The sequence below is a fragment of the Symphalangus syndactylus genome, chromosome 21, assembly GCF_028878055.3.
Source record: "Symphalangus syndactylus isolate Jambi chromosome 21, NHGRI_mSymSyn1-v2.1_pri, whole genome shotgun sequence".
Classification (NCBI taxonomy): Eukaryota; Metazoa; Chordata; class Mammalia; order Primates; family Hylobatidae; genus Symphalangus; species Symphalangus syndactylus.
Genome location: NC_072443.2, coordinates 42,705,458 through 42,724,481, shown reverse-complemented (window position 1 = coordinate 42,724,481; position 19,024 = coordinate 42,705,458).

Sequence of the window (19,024 nt, the reverse complement as noted above, 5' to 3'; positions counted from 1 at the left end):
TTTTAAGTCTATTTATAAAATTGGGAACAAGGATGGGAAATGTGGCTTTATGAAAGACTGAGTTTTTTTTGGATATGCTGTTGGAATATTATTTTGAGGAAGAACAGCCATTCTAGGGAAAAAGAATAGTCAGGGTAATTTTAGTCTATTGGGAGCTCATGACTCATCTTGGAACCATTTTTCGTTTCCTTGCTTTGTTTCCAAACAGGTCTAAGGGCATTTATTGGCCCATGTTACCTGGAGTTGGGCCTGGTAAGAGGAGTAAAGGTAACCCTATTCATTTGCTGCTTTTTTCCTCCTGGGAAGAGCTTACCTGCCTTGAGCTTACCTGTAAGCTGGGATGGTGGGAAGAAACTATTTTCTTGGTGTGCTTTTCCTTGGAATTGCTTTTCCTTCCCATTAGAGTGATAATATTAAGAGGATTAAGATCTGAGTGTCAGCTTATAGGAAAGGGACCTAGGGGGTCTCGAGTTTGCTATGCTTATATACCTCTTAGGCAAAAGGGGTCTTCCATGTGGTTGAGTCTTGTCACCAAGGACCACATTGGGATTGGGGTAAACAACTCATGGTAATAAAGATCATGCATTTTTGGCTTCGTTCTATCTATCTGTCAATCATCTTAGGAACCTTGGTGGAGCAGTGGTGATGGTCATAGAAGACAGTATTTAGGCATTTGTGGATATTAGAGATTTGGCTTTTCTCTTAGTTGCTCTCATTTTTAATAGGATTTATAACCTAGGAACTAGATCTAGTCTGGGCAGTTTTAGGAGGCCCTTTATGCCTTTTATACTCTTGAGAAATCTCTGGCTTCTTCAGGGGCTACTGGAGCTAAATGTTGGGGGTCCTTTGAAATAGGGAAGAGCATAGTGGATGTCTCTGAACCTCCACAATTTCCCAGTGTAGAAAATCTCTGGTCAAGGGGAAGGATAGGTGCTTTCTGTCAATCATTAAGCTATTGTCTCTTACCTCCAAAGCCACCATAAATGTGATACTCTACCAATCATTTATGGTTTGCCAGCTGGTTACTTATTCATGTTGCCAGTAGGGGGTACTAAGAGGGAGACTGAGAGGCTTAAGGAAGAAGAAGGGACTTAATTCCTTTCTGTTTGCTTTTTGTTCCTTTGGGTGTCATTCAGTAAAGCTTCTTCACTCTGGCAGCAGCAGTTCCTTTTTGTAGCAGTACCTGAATTTGGTTTACAGATTTTCCACTACCTGGAAGATCAGTTTTATTATTTCCTCAGAGACAATAGCACTAGTCAGCTGCCACCCCTCCACTCCCCCTAGAGGTCAATGTCCCTGCTGTAATTTCTTTTCCTTCTTTAAGTTTTAATAATTGCAAACTACTTTGTTCTCCAAACCCTAGAGATGATAGCTGTTTCCTGCAGTTGCTGCCTCCATAATACCTTAATGTTCTTTCATTCTTTCTGTTTCTTGGCTGATAGCCTTATACCATTCTTTATATTAAATTTTCTCTATTCACATTTCTTTGGTGCTTTCTGTCTCCTGACTGTACCTTAACTGACATAAAATCTTACCCGAGCTTGTGCTTGGAACTGTAGTAAGGATTCTCAGACAGGGCCAATATAGGAGCCCTTGAGACTCATAGTCTTTACCAGAATATAGAAAGAGATGTGAGCCTTTGCAGTTTCCCAGACCCTCTGTGAAAAAGGATCACATGAATCCTGCCTTACACAATGGTTCCCACCAAGAGCTACCCCTTCTCCAGGATGCTAACCTGGGTCATCAGAAGTGGCTTACTTCTAGGGTAGGCATATCTGAGCTAAGACAACCTAGGAAAGAGCCCAGGAACCCAGAAAACAAAGCAGTGATGTAGGGGAGTGATCTTTAGCCTACTGAGAGTCTGCAAAACCAGCTAAGAAGGATTGGGTTTGGAATGGAAAGAGTTAATACCGAAGCCCTCTCTGGAGTCAGTGGCCAGAGCTTTTAGAAGAGCCTCAGTAACTGCTGCTTCAGTAGCTGCTCTAGGTCAGATGATCAGGGTGTATGGGAAGCCAGAGAACGCTTGATCAGCAATTAGGAATCTGGGCAAAGTTTTTTTTTTTTTTTTTTTTTTTTTTTTTTGAGATGGAGTCTTGCTCTGTCGCCCAGGCTGGAGTGCAGTGGCGTGATCTCGACTCGCTGCAAACTCCGCCTCCCAGATTCACACCATTCTCCTGCCTCAGCCTTCCAACTAGCTGGGACTACAGGCGCCCGCCACCATGCCCGGCTAATTTTTTGTATTTTTAGTAGAGACGGGGTTTCACCGTGTTAGCCAGGATGGTCTCGATCTCCTGACCTCATGATCTGCCCACCTCGGCCTCCCAAAGTGCTGGAATTACAGGCGTGAGCCACTGTGCCCAGCCCAAAGTTTTTAATGATGATTGGAATATGGCAGTTAATAGCATCTTCAATTTATTGAATCCTTACTATTTCTCAAATATTTAACAGGTATTTTTAATCCTTACAACAACTCATTTTGTAGATGAGGAAATAGTTTTGAAGAGATTCAGTAATTTATCCAGTCATGCAGTCATTTAATAGTTAATGTTGGAAATGGGCTTTGGATCCAGATTTATAAATCTATCTTGAATCTAGAACTCCTGAGCACTATTCTTAACCTTCTTACTATGCAGAAATTTTAAAAGAGAAGAAGTCAATATTCCAAGTAGTGGAAAGAGCATAACCCTTTCTATAGGGGCTATAGGCTATAACTGCCTAGTTCCTACTCCTCCCTATCAGTCTGAAATTGGTTGTAATAAAAATAATGTTAACTTAAAAGAATGATAATTGATGTCTGTTTTACATCTAGGCAGCCCAAAGTTTTTTCACCTTTGGTTCAACTTGTGTTTACATCTTTGATAACCTGAGGTGTCACTTCAGGGAACAAATCACTTTTCTTTATTCTATTTTCTTTCTGTTCCTCCTGACTGTACTCACTTTTATACAATTCATTTTTAAAAATTTGTTATTTTTGAGACAGGGTCTCACTCTGTCATCCAGGCTGGAGTGCAGTGATGCCATCTTGGCTTGCTGCAACCTCTGCCTTCTGGGCTCTAGTAATCCTCCCATTTCGGCCTCCCAAGTAGCTGGGACTACAGGCACATGCCACCATGCCCGAATAAATTTTGTAGTTTTTGTAGAGATGGGGTTTTGCCATGTTGCCCAAGCTGGTCTTGAACTCCTGGGCTCAAGCCATCCTCCCACCTTGGCCTCCCCAAATGCTAGGATTACAGGCATGAGCCACTGTGCACAGCCTAATTAGTTGATTTTTAAGCAAAGCTGGGCCCTCTTTTCTGTGACTGTAGAAAGATTCCTGATCCACCCTCAATTATTTAGCATGTATGTACATTGAGTTAATCTTACAACCGGGCTATGGGAGAGGAATATAGTGGAGAGAAGAAGTAGCAGGAGAGGGTATCAATATCTTCTCTCTTCCCATTAGATAACAAACTCTGGAAGACAACTATATTTAAGATTCTACACTGCCTAATAACCAATGTTGTTAACTGGCATTAAATAACTGACCTAGGACTTCTGTTTTAATATATTTTATAACCTTTCCTATAAGAACAACATACCTAGCCATCTACATGTATTTTGGCCAGCCTGTCTTCATGCCTGATATTGTTGGTGGTGATATGAGTGGAGCTGTTTGATGGGTTTACTGCCCAGTCCACAAGTAGGTTGATGGTGCTTTTCTATAAAAAATAACACTGCTACTCATTAACAGATAATTTTTTGAGCCAATACTCAAATTTGTATTTTAATTGCATAATGTTGGAATATTTAAATTCAAACCTAGTGGCAATCATAAATCTGAAAAAGGGGCTTTTCGGGACCATATCATGGACAGAGCATGTGTCAAAAGAAACAGCACTGAACTTGGAGTCAGCGGATTTGAATTTGAGCCTTTGTTTCATCAATTACTAGCTATGTGCTCTTGTGTCATATAAAATATTAGAACTTTACACTTATCTCTAAAATGAGGAGAGAACATTTGATCAAACAACCTCACTTAGTAACTATATCAGTTAGGGTAAAATCAGTTACAAGTAACAGAAAATCCAAATCAAATTAGCTTAAGTAATCAAAAAAATTTATTAGCTCATGTAATTAGAGGTCTAGAACTATGGTGAGCTTCAGGATGGGTGTGATTCAGCAGACCACAATGTCAGTGTATTTCTTTCGCTCTCTGTCCTTTTTTGCCTTCCTATGTGCCAACCTCATCCTGAGAATAATTCTCTATCACTCCCCAACTCAAGGACCAGGTTTCTTGTCCACATTTGCAGTGCGTAAATGTGGGAACCCATTGGGAGTCTTTCGGAAAAGAGGGGATGCTCTTTCTTATGGCCTCCTAGAAAACTCCAGCATACAATTTCATGGGCCCACATTGTGCTATATTCCTAGCCTTGAACCACTAACTGTGGCCTAGGGACAGGATAACACTTGTTTTCCTACACGCCCCAAATCTGGAATCAGGTGTGCCTTAGTTTCCACCAAAGCACATGGTCTACAGTGGGCAGGGTGTGGGTTCTAGAATGAGAATCTTGATGTTTACCAAGAGAAGAGGAAAGAGAAGTTAAGGAGGCAACCATAACCATGATAGTAAATAGATTATAAAATCAGACAATTTATGGCTATGGTTATTAAAATTCTGTGTCTCATTTAGCCTCAAGAGCTACCTCATAGGGTGTGAGGGAGTGAGGGACGAGACACTCAGGTCCGACCTGCCCCTAACACACATACCTTCAACCACAGCAGTGCTGACTAATGAACTGTGGGAAATTGTTAGTAACCTATAAAGCACCAGCAACTGATTTCATGGAAGACAGTTTTTCCACAGCCATGGGGGTTGGGGAAGATGGTTTCCAATGAAACTGTTCCACCTCAGATCATCAGGCATTAGTTAGATTCTCATAAGCAGCACGTAACCTAGATCCCTTGCATGCGCAGTTTACAATAGGGTTTATACTCCTATGAGAATCTAATGCTGCTGCCAATCTGACAGGAGGCGGAGCTCAGCCAGTAACGCTCACTTGCCAGCCACTCACCTCCTGCTGTGCAGCCTTGTTTCTAACAGGCCACGGACTGGTACCAGTTCGTGGCCCAGGATTTGGGGATCCCTGCTTTAAAGGACTGCATAAGTTATTATTATTAATAACAACAATAACAAAACGAACAAGTCTTAACTGGTTTAGATTTGTATCCTATTGACTTTGTCATTTACTTCTGTTTAACCAAGAAAAGAAAGATCATTTTGTATCTTGCCAAGGTCTAAAGAATGTTGAGCAATGCTCATCCTTCTAAGCTTATGCCATTCTGTGATTTTAATATATTTGAAAGCACCTTTTCTGCACCTGCAAATGCAGATTGGTTTCTGTTTACTGTTGCAAGAGACACCTTTTATTAAGATGTAAGCAGAGCGGAAATAAAATTATAGAAGGAGTCTTCAGTTTTGACCTTCTTGACTTTGTTGCTAATAAACTGTCAAGATAACACATTACTTTATACAGAACACCTTAAAATATTCAAGACTCTACTGGTCAAATTCCTTAACCAAAGGAAAGATAAATCTATGTATAAACAGGTAGATTACCAATTGGTATTTTCTGTTTCTTCTTATCAGCCATTGAGGTTCAAGGCTTTTAGGGTAAGAACTCTTAGCTCTTTAGTCTCTTGACTTTGGAATGTCATTCGAACTATGGAGTCTCCCTCTAATGTGGCCTCAATTATTCAGAACGCCTTTAATCTTCCGAATTAACCAAATCCGTTCCACTGCCCTTGCCCAGGGCTCAGGGTAGACCTTTATCAGTTAATGAAATTTGACTTGAAAATTTTGAGGTTTTTATCATTTATGTTTAATTTTAAACTCTTTTTTTTTCTTTATCACAAGAGTGAAAGCTATAGTGAAGAGGAGACTTGTCTGAAAGTCTGACGGTACTATTTTAAAACAATAGATTTTATTGAAATGCTAACCAGTAGAATAAAAGTGTCCTATCACATATAGGCTGGCTTTGGAAATGCAGTTTCTTCATCTAAAGGATTTCATTTAGGAGCCCTCGTCTCCTCCCTCCCTCTTTTTCTTCCTCCTTTTGTTTCTTTTTCCCTTCTTCCTTTCTTTTTCTGCCCTTCTTTCCTTCTCCCAGTCTCATCTCCCTCCTCAAGTGCTTTAAGACAGATTTTTGTCCTTCTCATCTGTACTGCTTGGTTTTCTGGACTGCTCTGTAGGTTTCTGGCTGAGATAATTTCGCTCATGAGATATACTTTTCTATACTGAATTTCATGATGCATATGGGATTGGGGGCAGGCATGTAGCACTCCTTCCCATTCCCTGCACTACAGCCTCAAATCTGAAATCCCCCACTCCAACCCTTTGACCTAACCCTGTGCTGTAATTCATCTCAAGGGTTCTCCTCAAGCCTCTCAATGTCCTGCCTAGGCCATTCCCCATTGGGAAGGTCCTAAGCCTCTGCACCCATCTTGCAAAACAGAGAGGATCTCCTCTGCTGGTGTCTGCCTCTTCCCAGCCCAGGAATTCTGGGTACCGATGACTGGAACCTGTTATTTACTAGAGTAATTGGGTTCTACACACCTTTGAGGACTGCCTGGTGTGGCCAGGTGCAGGCAGGTGCTGTAAAATTTGCTTTTACCCCATTCCATGGATGCTTTCACTCCTTAAAGTCCCCACAGACCTTTTTCCAAAGATCACTCAGGGCTGGCTGGGCTTGTCCATCAAATCCCAACTGGGTAAATAGTTTTCCTATGGTTTAGTCTCCACCTAGGAGCTTTTGCCTCCGGATTGCCAAGGGCTGCTGCACCAACCAGACTCGATGGGCTTCCACAGGGGGCTTGTGGTCAGTTGCCACCTGATGCGGCTGATGCAGGGCCTCCCGCTGCTGGGCTGACCCGCATTGTGCACTCTGTTCAGCATAGGGCTCAGCCTGAGGGGCTGAAGGGAGATGCCTGTCCCAAGAGTCAGCACAGAGCACACTATGGCCACCTCTTGTGTCAGCACACGTCCCCTTTGGCCACTGTCACCCAGCTAGGCTTTTTTGCCATCCACGATGAGGACTGGATAAATACTCTGATGGAATTTTTAGTTCCTTTTCTGTCTCAGGCAGAATGTGCAAATTGAACTCAAAAGATTCTGCTGGCTAAACTGACCTTAGGAGGGGCTGTTGACTGTTGTGGCACATATAGCCCACCCTCCCAGTGAGTGTGGCTGCTTCTCTGTTAAGGTGCCTGTCTGCCTCTCTGCCACTTTCTTGCATCAGTGTCTGTAGAGTAGAAAATATTTCCTGTACTCAGACTGTCTGCATTCTGATCTCAGCTGCACTGCCTTCTCTCTGTGTGCCTCTGGGCAAGTTAACTTAGCTTTCTTGGGCTTCAATTTCTTCAGCTATAAAATTAGATCTGTGTGAGTATCTACTTCAGAGGGTTCCTAGAAGGTTTAAACAACCTAATGTCTCTTCATGTACTTAACCCTGTGCCTGGCACATTATAAATGCTCAATAAACAACTGTAATAATTATTACAATTATACCTGTGTTTGGTTACACTTCTATTATCTGTCAGTGTTTTTATACTCATTATGTGATTGAAACCACTCAGCAATTTTGAGAGGCAGAAATTATGATGTCTTTTTTACATACGCAGAAACCAAGGCTCGGGGGCATTCAGTAATTTGTCTAAAGTTATGAAGCTAAAACATGAGAAGCTTGCTCATTTGGACACTGGTCTGTATGAATTCTAAAGCTTCAGCTCTTCTGACTGTTCCCTGCCACACAGTTGGATGACCCAGCCCAGTGAAGCTCCCAGTGTCCTTCCCAGGCCATTCGCCATTGGGAAGGTCTTAGGCCTGTGCACCCCTCCCAGAAATCCTTCTTTCAGAATCTCATATTTCTGGGAGACGTCCTCCAGGTCTCCGAGTTTTGCCTCAAGCCTACTCAAGTCCCCATGGCTCCAGATATGGGGCTCTTGAGCACTGGTTCCCTATCCCCCATCCCTCGTCTTCCTGGTGGGCAGCCTTGCCTGATCCCCCCGGGCTATGCATCACTATTACCACCCCTGGGCTATGCATCACTATTACCATGCCTGGGATATGCATCACTATTTGCCAGTTCCTTTTGTCCACACCAGGGACTTCCGTGCAAGCTGTGGTCATACAATAGAAAAGGGAAGCTGGCAGGGGAGACCTTCTGAGTGCAGGTCACCACAGATCAGGTCTGGGAAGTCCATATCCTAAGCATTAAGGAATACCTCATGAGAGCATCAGCCCAGTGGGGCTTCCCATATTATTTTCCCTTGGTGTTAGCCAAGTACCTTCAAAACGAGCCCAGCTAGCTGTTTAAAATAGTCATTTAAAGGTTTCAAAATGTGGATAAACGTGGCAAAGATACCGCGACTTCTATGAGCATATGAAAAATTCAGGCATAACCTTTAAACTGGGATTAACTTATCCTTCTTTTTCCTATGGCTCATGCTTAATATATATAGTCTGAGGGTGCTAATAGATGCTATGAAGCTCTGTGGGCAAAGATACCAGGACTTCTATGAGCATATGAAAAATTCAGGCATAACCTTTAAACTGGGATTAACTTATCCTTCTTTTTCCTATGGCTCATGCTTGGTATATATAGTCTGAGGGTGCTAATAGATGCTATGAAGCTCTGTGGGCCAATGGGAATCCATGGCCAAAGCTGTTTGCAGAGTGCTGGATTAAACGTGTTTCTCCGATGGAAGACTTTTTGTAGCCTTAATATAATGTCCACCACTGAAACTCTCTAGAGGGCATATTGCTTGCAGCATTTCCAAACATGTTGAACCCTGGAGTTTTTCTTTCTTTCCCACAGAGCATCCAATAAAGCAAGTCTTCCAATAGACTGAGAGGTGGGAGACTGGGGTTTGGTCCTGATGGCCTCCAGCAGCTGTGTGACCTGAATGAGCCATTCACCCTGTACAAGCTACAACATCCTCAGCCACATTAATAAACATGTGAGGCCACTAAATGTGCTTTGATTTCTTCCACATATTCATCTTTGGGTTACATTAGAATATCTACTTTTTGCATGTGTTTTCTGGGATGGTGGGATGGAAGCAAGTTAAGGAGGGAGAGAAAAGGGCCTGTAAGGAGGGAGAGAAAAGGGCCCAGGTTGACCATTCTTAAGCAAAGGCAGTCTGCTGATTTGTTTGATTGCCCGACTTCCCTTACTTGGTACCTAGTATACTTGCGCTCTCCCGTTTTCACCACCTGCCCGCAGGTTATACCTTTCCTGACCCCGCATTTCCTTTACACCCCTTTGCCTGTGACTAGTCATCATCAAGTCGTGGTGGCTCAGAATCTAAGATCCATCCTGAAATTTACCTCCTTCTCTCCATTTCCACCACCATCAGTCTAGTTCCCACCATCATCATCATTCAGCCAGACTGCCGCAACACTCTCCTAGCTGGTCTTCCAATTTCTGTCTTGTCCCCTATAATGGATTCTCTACTCTGAAGCCTGCTTAGAACTCCACCATTGGAAGCCAAGTTTCTGTGAGATTTCTCTTTCAAATAGAGCTTTTGTAAGTATACTAGGATGGGATACTGGTTGGGAAATGTAAATTGTTTGCCTCATGGGCCTCATTTATTTATTTATTTGAGGAAAATATTACCAAGTATCTACTATATGCCCAAATCTAGGAGCTGGGCATATAATGATGGATAAGACAGATGCAGTTTTTACTACCATGGTGGTTACAATCCAGTGCAGTGGTTCTCAAACTTCAGCATCCACCAACTTACTGGGACAGATTGTGAAAACAGCAGCGGGCTCAACCCTCAGAGTTTCCCAAGTGATGCTGGTGCTGCTTTTCTGGGACCACATTTTGAGAATCAGTGTTATAATGGAAGAGAAAGACACATACAAAGTAAAATCACTGCCAATTACAATATATGTTATAAAGGAATAATGAGGGGCTGGAGAGGGATCTACTCAAGGTTAGGTAGGCAGGGAAGTTCTCTCTGGAAAGGTGATACTTAGGATTACACCTAAACGAAGAGTGGGGCTAGCTATGTCTGGCAAAGAAAAGAAAAATGAGCATGGGCAAACACCTTGAGGTGGGAACAAGCTTAGTGTATTTGAGAAACTAAAGAAAACTGGTGCAGCTGGAGCACAGAGAGAGAAAGATGAGGTTCAAGAAAGATGTAGGGATAAGATCCTATTGGGCTTTCACAGCTTCAGTGATGATTTTGTTCTGAATGCAAAGAGAAGCTTCTGAAGAAGTTCTAGGCTAGCTGTGGAATAGACAATGGATATTAGGGAACAAGACAGAATTGGGACACCAGCTAGGAAACGGTTGCTGTGGCCCAGGTGAGAGAAGGTAACAGCTGGGACTAGGATGAAGGCATTGGGGATGGGAGAAGGAGACGCATGAGAGGATGCATCTTGGAGGCTGAGCCAACAGGACTTGGTAATGGGATGTGGGCAGAAGGTGTGAGGGAGAACAAGCAGAGTGAAAATGGCTCCCAAAATGATTCCATTAAATAAAACAGTGTAATGGGATTTGTTTTAAGAAAAAACAATCTACTCAGGCAGATGTACTCCTTAAGTAACTTTGCTTGCCCTAAAGCATGCACTGGATGCCCCAAAGGGAGGGTTCCTTGTGCTGTTTTCTGTTTGTGGACTCGCTCTTGAACTCCTAGATGATAGCCACTTCCCACACCTCCTCACATCACTCTCAGTTCGGCTGGTTAACTTGTTGCTCACCTTCCTGTCTTGTAATTATGTGGATAACTCCTTATTATAAATTCTCAAGAATGTGCCTGGCATTTGGAAGAGTGGGCATAAAAATCAACTGGAGAGTGGCCGGGCACAGTGGCTCATGCCTATAATCCTAGCACTTTGGGAGGCTGAGGTAGGTGGATCACCTGAGGTCGGGAGTTTGAGACCAGCCTGACCAATATGGTGCAACCCCATCTCTACTTACTAAAAATACAAAAAAAATTAGCTGGGCATGGTGGCATGCACCTGTAATCCCAGCTACTCGGGAGGCTGAGACAGGAGAATTGCTTGAACCCAAGACGGGGAGGTTGCAGTGAACTGAGATTGCGCCATTGCACTCCAGCCTGGGTGACAGAGCAGGATCCTGTCTAAAAAACAAAACAAAACAAACAAACAAACAAAAAACTGGAGAGCTTGAAAAACGTGCATATCCCCAGGCGCTGTCCCTAGGGATGCGTGTCTGGGTGGAGTTCAGGAGTCTGAGTTTTCACTGGGCACTGAGTGATGCTGATGCAGGTGAGCAAAGCACCTTTATATCTCACCACCCAAAGTGTGACCCCTGGAATAGCAATATCAGCATCACTTGCAAACTTGCTAGCAATGCGGACTCTCAGGCCCACCTCTAACCTTCAGAATCAGAATCTGCATTTTAATAAGACCTGAGTTCAGTTGCACGGTAAATTTGAGAAGCCCTGCTCTAAGTGGTACAGCAAAACTCGTCTCCATTGTTTTTCGTCATGAACTTTGGAGAAGTCAAGGGCCTGCCTTGGGTCCTTGGGGGCGCTGGCTATTTCTTTTTATAATATTGTTCAGTTTTATTTGCATAAGCCAGTTCAGGCTCTGCTTCTCCTTTCTCCTGTGCCCTGGGTAGGATGGGCACATCCTGGGCACAGTCCCAGGGAGGGACTGATGGATTCCTCTTTCTCTGGGAAGTGAGAGAGCGCCTCAACATTCCCGCTTCTTCTTGACCCTCAGGAGACCCCTCCACCTGCTGCAGTTTTATTGCTTTTAAAATCTATTTTATATTCCATTATGTGATTCCACTGTCCTCCCTCTCATTCAGCTGTTGCACATGCTACATTCTAATCTAGGTTCAGAACATTTCATCAGATGGTCTCCGATTAAAATCCAATAAAATTTAAAGCAGGGGAAAGTCCAGAATCAAGGAGATGCCATCTGACACGCAGGGTCTGAATTTAATTCTATTTCAAGCCTTCTGAACACATTTTGGGTACCGCCTCTGAAGCCTGTATTAAAAATGAAACAAAACAATAAAACCACCTCCCCCTGCCTCTTGTCCAACAACTCCTTTTATGTCTTTAACCTTAGGAACCAAATGTTGTCTCTGAGGACCTCAAGTGCTTAGTACATTTATTAAATACTTATTATGCACTAGGTGTGTATAACAAATATTCTTTCTTTTTATTTACATATCACCAGCACTTCCCCCACCACCACTATCTATTTGTTATCTGTTTTGTAGCGCAACTGCAGTTTCCAGGCCCTTGGAATCAATCTTTATTTTTTATTTTTATTTTGAGATGGAGTCTGGCTCTGTTGACCAGGCTGGAGTGCAATGGTGTGATCTCGACTAACTGCAACCTCTGCCTCCCAGGTTCAAGAGATTCTCTTGCCTCAGCCTCCTGAGTAGCTGGGATTACAGGCACGCACCACCACCACTCCTGGCTAATTTTTGTATTTTTAGTAGAGATGGGGTTTCTCCATGTTGGCCAGGCTGGTCTCGAACTCCTGACCTCAGGTGATCTGCCCGCCTCAGCCTCCCAAAGTGCTGGGATTATAGGAGTGAGCCACCGTGCCCAGCCTGGAATCAATCTTTATGCCCCATGCACCAGCTTGTTCCCTGACCACCTTCTTCCCTCCCTGTTCTCCATAGCTGTCCCCACTGCATGACTCTGCCTCTGCTGATGGTGCTTCCTCTGCTTGGCACCATTTCTCTCCTCTCACAGGCAGCATCACTGAAGCCTCTAACACTTAGGCAAAAACCAGAATTAGGGAGTTAGAAGAGCTCTATTCTGTTTATCCACAACAAAGTGCCTATTATGGAAGATAGATTGTCAACCCATTTGCGATAAATGTTTTCTTGTCACATTTCTAAATATATGTAATTAGATGCATCCAATTTATATTTACTCTCTGCCCCTTCATAATTATGCTCACTCCCATTTTGGGAAGAAGAATGCATCCTCCACATAATTCGCTTTCCTTTATAGTAGCAAAAAGTGCTGCACCCAGGCACACTGTGACGTGCACGCTGACACCTTCACTCAGAATCTCCATTATAATTCTTAGCATAAAGAATTTTTGCTGTATGCAGCATTTCTTTTTCTAGGAACTTAAGGAATTGTCATAATTGCCAGGGACAAAGCATGAGCAATGTGGTAGGAGAGACAGAGTGCAATTAATTTTGTCATTGATTTGGGGATGGTCCCTCTTCCCTGGTAAAGGAGGCTAGCACATTCCTCCATCTTGCCTTGACATACATTAAAATGAGAGTGTTGAGAGGTGGGGGTGGGAAGAAGGCCTAAGTGCATGAATACAGTCATACTATTTATGTGTAATTATTTTCTGTATAGGCTACCAGAGTGGGCGTGAGGGAAGGGAGCTGAGTTAAACCTCAGGATGGTTGCTTTTGTTGTTTGCTAAACTGGAGGAGGAGAAGAACTGCAGGGAGGTTCTGTATTATCTGTTATTCAGTTTTAAATATTTCAATTATACTTCTCCATTGGTATGGAAAATTGAGAGTTGGCTATAAAATGCTTGTAAAAATAACCGTACTTGGAGCAGTTTAATTACTTTAATGAAATGGAGACAAATATTTGTAAGCGAAGAGCATGCTTATAGATAATGAAAGTAGAGTACATGTATTATTCAGCAAATGACTTAATTAGTTTTTAATTAGCAGAAATTACAATAATTTTTTAGCATATCTTTTATTGGAATGGTTTTTAATAATAAAAAAGCATGTGGGTATCCTTCGTAGAAAGCCATTTACTGCAAAGTAGGATAACAGATTTGTTGTTTCAAGTAGAAAAATTTCAGTTCATTATAAGCTAATTATAGTTCAACTTGTCTTAGGAATGCTTAACATAGTGTTTCTTGTATGTTGTTTGTAGTATGTACACATCCAAATACAGGAAACAACTCGAAGATGCCTTAGCTTCTAGATTCTATCACCTTTCGAAAATTTATAGGTTTCCCTCTATCCATCCATTGTTCCATACATTTATCATTCACTCATGCATATATTTGATATTTATGGCTTGCTAGGTATAGTACCAGATATTGGAGATTTAAGGGTTTCTAAGACCCAGGGCTTTTGAAAAGTTCAAAGTCCAATAGGGGGGACACACACATAAATGAATAATTATAATTAATTTAGTAAATGGCATCCTACAGCCAAGTATCAAGTGGTTTTAAAACAAAAATGAAGAAACAACCAATTCTTACTCGGAACTTCAAAGAATGCCACCTAGAAGAACTGATTTTCAAGTTCCTGTAAGGCGTTCCAAGCAGTCAGATATTAAGCAGAAAAAAATGGGGATCTGGAAATGCCTGATGTATTTAGGAAACAGGGCTAGCGCAAAGGTTTTCCAGGGCTGTGAATGGAATGTACTTTAAATTAATAGATCTCCAATTATTAAAGTAATAATGATTATTATGGAAAGTTTGGAAAAACAAGTTTTATAAAGAGTGAAATAAAAATCACTTATAATCTTATATATTGTTCACAGTTTCGTACTTTTTAATTATTTTTCTTTGCTACACACTCACTTTAAAAATGATGAGATTGTGCTATATAAATAGCTGTATATTCTGCTTCTTTTATTGAGTGCATTGTAAGCATTTCCCCATGTCATTCCAATTCCTTGTGAATGTAATTTTTAATGACTGTGTAACAGTCCATGATATGCATGTATGTATGGCCTCTAATTTATTTAAGCAGTCCTCTATCATGAGCGTTTTTATTGCTTCCATTTATTACTATAATAAATGCTATAATAAACATATTTGCACATAAATTTGCCTGCATTTCTGATGGTTGCCTTAGGGTCGTTATCTAGAATTGAAATTACTAAGTCAAAGGTACAAAAATTTTAAGATTTTTAATGCATATTGTCTTAGTGTTTTCACAATGGGTGGCGTGGGCAATTGCAGTATAAAATATATACGTGCTATTGGACGATAGGGCATTTTTATAATGTTTTCATGGTTTTAATATTTTTCAGCCTGATAGAGACAAAAAAGTATTTCATTGCTGATATAATTTCCATTACCTTAATTGTAATTATTTTTATTTAGCATATTTTTAGCAGCTACTGGTGATGGAAGCTGTGTTTTTAGCAGTCGCTTTTGTTTGTTGGAATTGTCTATGTTTTTTCTCTATTTTCCTGTAGCATTTTCATATATTCATTATTGATTTCTTATTTTATTGACATATAAACTAGAAACAAATATATCAAAAATATTCTTTGAGATGTCTTCCATTCATTCATGTTCTTAATATTGTTTGACCTGGAGTTCTCAGGATCCCTCAGGTAGTCCTGCTACCGTATGCCAATAGGTTTCTCAGTCTTTGCTATGGGAAAACATATCCTTCATCTGTGAACAGTGTGGTCTGATTTATTATTTAGAAATATATATATATATATATATATATACACACACACACATATATATGTGTGTGATATGTGTTGTGTGTTTATGTATACATATATATGAGTTATAACAATGGAAAAGAGAATGAGTTCTTAAGATGTTCACTAGCTTTATATTGTATTATGTCATCAAAATGTTTGCATATTGGCTACTTTGTAAAAATTTTGTTTCGAGATTGGGAAGCCCACTTCGTGGAGATTTAGATGACAAAAGGAAAAAGTGATTGAATGTGATTACTGTCAGTCATCTGGAGTATAATGGGGGCTATGATTTCTCAAGGGAGAGATGAAGGGACCAGGTCATATCACTTGAATATAGTTGCACCTAAGCCATCATGTGGTGTATGTGGGGTGCGTGTGTGCGTGTGTGTATCTGTGTGTGTGTGTGTGCAGATATGTCTTCACTTTGGCTCAGGTCTGTGAAACAGTTCAAGGAGAAGTGATATCTGATGATTTCTTAATGTTATCTTGAGTAGAGAATAAACGAACTTTGTTAAAAATATGTCTGATAGGTATCTGGGCCTTTCAATCACTGCCTTTAAAAAAGAACCTATTAATTAATTTGGGGCAAAGCAAGGAAAAAAGAATATTGATCTTTAGCCAAAAATTCTCCTAAATCCTCTGATTCTAGTAATCTATGTCAAATAACTTCACCAGCAAATTAAAAGGCAAATAATAAACATGAAAAATACGTGGAATAACTAATATCCTGAAGAAAAAGTTTCCCATTCTTCCTTTAAAGTATTTAAAAAATATGTTCTTATCTGTTCATTTTTCCAAATAAAATTTAGAATGATTTGTCAAGCTCTACACCTTTTCCTTCAAAAAATCTAATAAGAAATAATTAGAAATGCAGAAAAGATTAATGTATGAATTTTTTATAGTATATGTTTATCATGGATTTGGTGAATTGACATTTGAGATCAATGAGATTAATGCTTAATGAACACACGAGCCTCCAAATGTCTCATAATATCACACAAAAATAAGACATCAAGTAAGCCCTCTCTCAAATGGGACAGGTGAGCACCCCATCCCTGACACAGCTCTCACTAAAAGCATAGTTGAAAAAAATTGCCAAATGCATGTCATTCCATCATGAACCAGGCCACAGGCCTAGCAGGAAGATTGCATATAGAACTATTCTTTGCTTAATGAGGTTCCTTGGCTCAGTCCAAACAGAGGAATGAAAATAAAGTCTCCGATGTTTTGTGGACAGGAGCTCACACAAGAAATTACAAGCAGATTTTGGACAACTTGGGGATGGGGTGAGGTGGCCTGATTTGGATGATGTAATTACTTCAACTGCAGTGTGATGAGGCCAGCTTGGCAAAAATATTTTCTATGTAAACATGTTGTCCCTGAAGGACTTAGTGATGAATCAACACATGGGCCTGGCATGGGTCTGGCCCAGTGGTCCAGACAATTGTGGCTGCCTATTTCATCGGGCATTTGGTGCCACGATTCTATTTATGTTTGAACTCTAGCACACTTTTCTGAGAAATCAGCTGCTTAGAAGTTATTTAGAAGTGAATGGATCATTTGCTTGACTGACTCTTGATTCTAACTCTTTTACCTTTTCAGCATACTCATCTTTACGATATTCTCAGTTCCTGAGAAGGCTTAATAACTACTGAGCTTTCTCTGGAAGCTCCACAATTCTTCACATTAATGCTTAACACAGATGAACCTCTCTCCTTGTCTGTGAAATGGGATCAACATATTGTCTGCCTAACTCAAAGTGTTGTTTTGATAATAAAATAAAATTATGTATGTGAAAAATGGTACACAAATATGAGATATTCTCATATCTCAATATTATGTTTTCGCATTCATCAATAAAGATACTCTCAAAATGCACCAGAGGACTGGCCTCATTTTGCCCTCTCTGGGATAAAACAAACATGCTCTTTCAAAAGTAGTCTATTTTAGTCAAAGTAGCCATCATCACTTTGGTGGTGAAATTCTGGAGCCTTGTGATTTGTATGCAACATTGTTTACCTCCACAGCAAAGGTATGTTTTAGTATACGTGGTGCCAAACAGGTAGTACTTTGTGAGTTCCTGCTCCTCACCACAAGGTGGTGCTAGTGTATCCAATAAGACAGTTTACTCAGCGACTGAATCAAAAATCCTCTTCCTTTCGGCCCTAATTTATGATCAGGATTTACAACCCGTTTCCGTAACTTTACCTTTCCTAAGCCATCAATTCTGTTTCTCTTTTAAAGATTCTCTTCTTATGAAACTTTTTTTTTTTGAGGATTAAGTTGGCTTAGTGACAAATTCATGCCTACATTTTGAATTATTGACTGTGGATATCCTCAGGGGTCAGTGCTGGCCTTTCTTCACTGAGATTCTACAACACCCAATGTTGAACTTATTTGCAGAATGTCACCGTCAGGGTCTGATCTTAAATGTGTTGTGACAAATGGTCAAATGGGAGGAGGGTGTGAAGGCATTTTCTGGGCTGCTGGGTTATTGCACTGTGAAGGAGCTGCAGGCTCCATATCAGAAGACCCGTGTGACCATGGGCAAGCCACTTGACCTTTCTGAGCCTCAGTTCATCATCTCTAAAATGGCAATCATGGTAACAGCAATCTTTTTGGACTATTATGAAAATGATGGGCAAGCAATAATGTCTTTTCTCATCTGTAAAATGCTATGATAGTAGTTCCTTTTTAGGGTGGTAGATAGTAAACAGGAGAAAACATAAAAAACTCCTAAGAAAAATACCTGCAACTTAGAGGGTGCTCAGTGAACATTTTAGTGACTATTGTCATCACTAATGTCATCACATGCCAGAGATTCCGTGCGTGAAGCTGGGGTCGAGCTGGAGGAACTCTGAGACCTCTGCTCTTAGATTCCTTAGCTCTCTATAATTGTAGATAACTATTTCCCTGTTAGGCATGAAGCTGGTCATGTTGCTGCATTTGAAGTGGTAGGAGATTTTGTCTTTTTATTTTCCTACTCCTTTTTTCCTTGTTTTACTTAAAGGGAGAATAAATTATTTCCATGTCAACTTCTCTCCTTTTTAAGAATGTGAATTTCAGCTGTAAAAACACCTGAATAAGAAGGCAGGGGACCTAGTTTTCCTCCTAGCAGTGTTGTCAAGGAGCCTTGTGAGGTTAGAGAGAGCTGGCCTGGAAGCCAGGAGACTCCAGATTTAGAGACTTGGAAATAAAATTTCATATGTATTTAATGACTGGCATTCTCTGATTTATTGATTACTCAAAATGGGAATGGTAACGTTTTTTACTCCTATCAGATAGGAATGTTATAAAGGTTAAAATGAACATGCAAGATGTGCATGATAATATTGAGGTTCCAGATGTCAGTGCTACAGATAGAGGTTATTGGTATCTGATAGTAGGTGTGTGTTGGGTGAGAGAGGTCATGCTTTGTGAATGCTGATTGAACAAAATATGATTGACCTGGCAGTTTCCATGATAAAAATCAGGCAGTGAGGTTTTTGTATGTTCTCTCTTTCTTTCTCTCACTCATACACACTTATACACCCTCCACACCCTAGTTCCAGTTTAAAATATAGGACAATTGTTTGTCCCAATGGAGTTGAAAATGGAACAAACA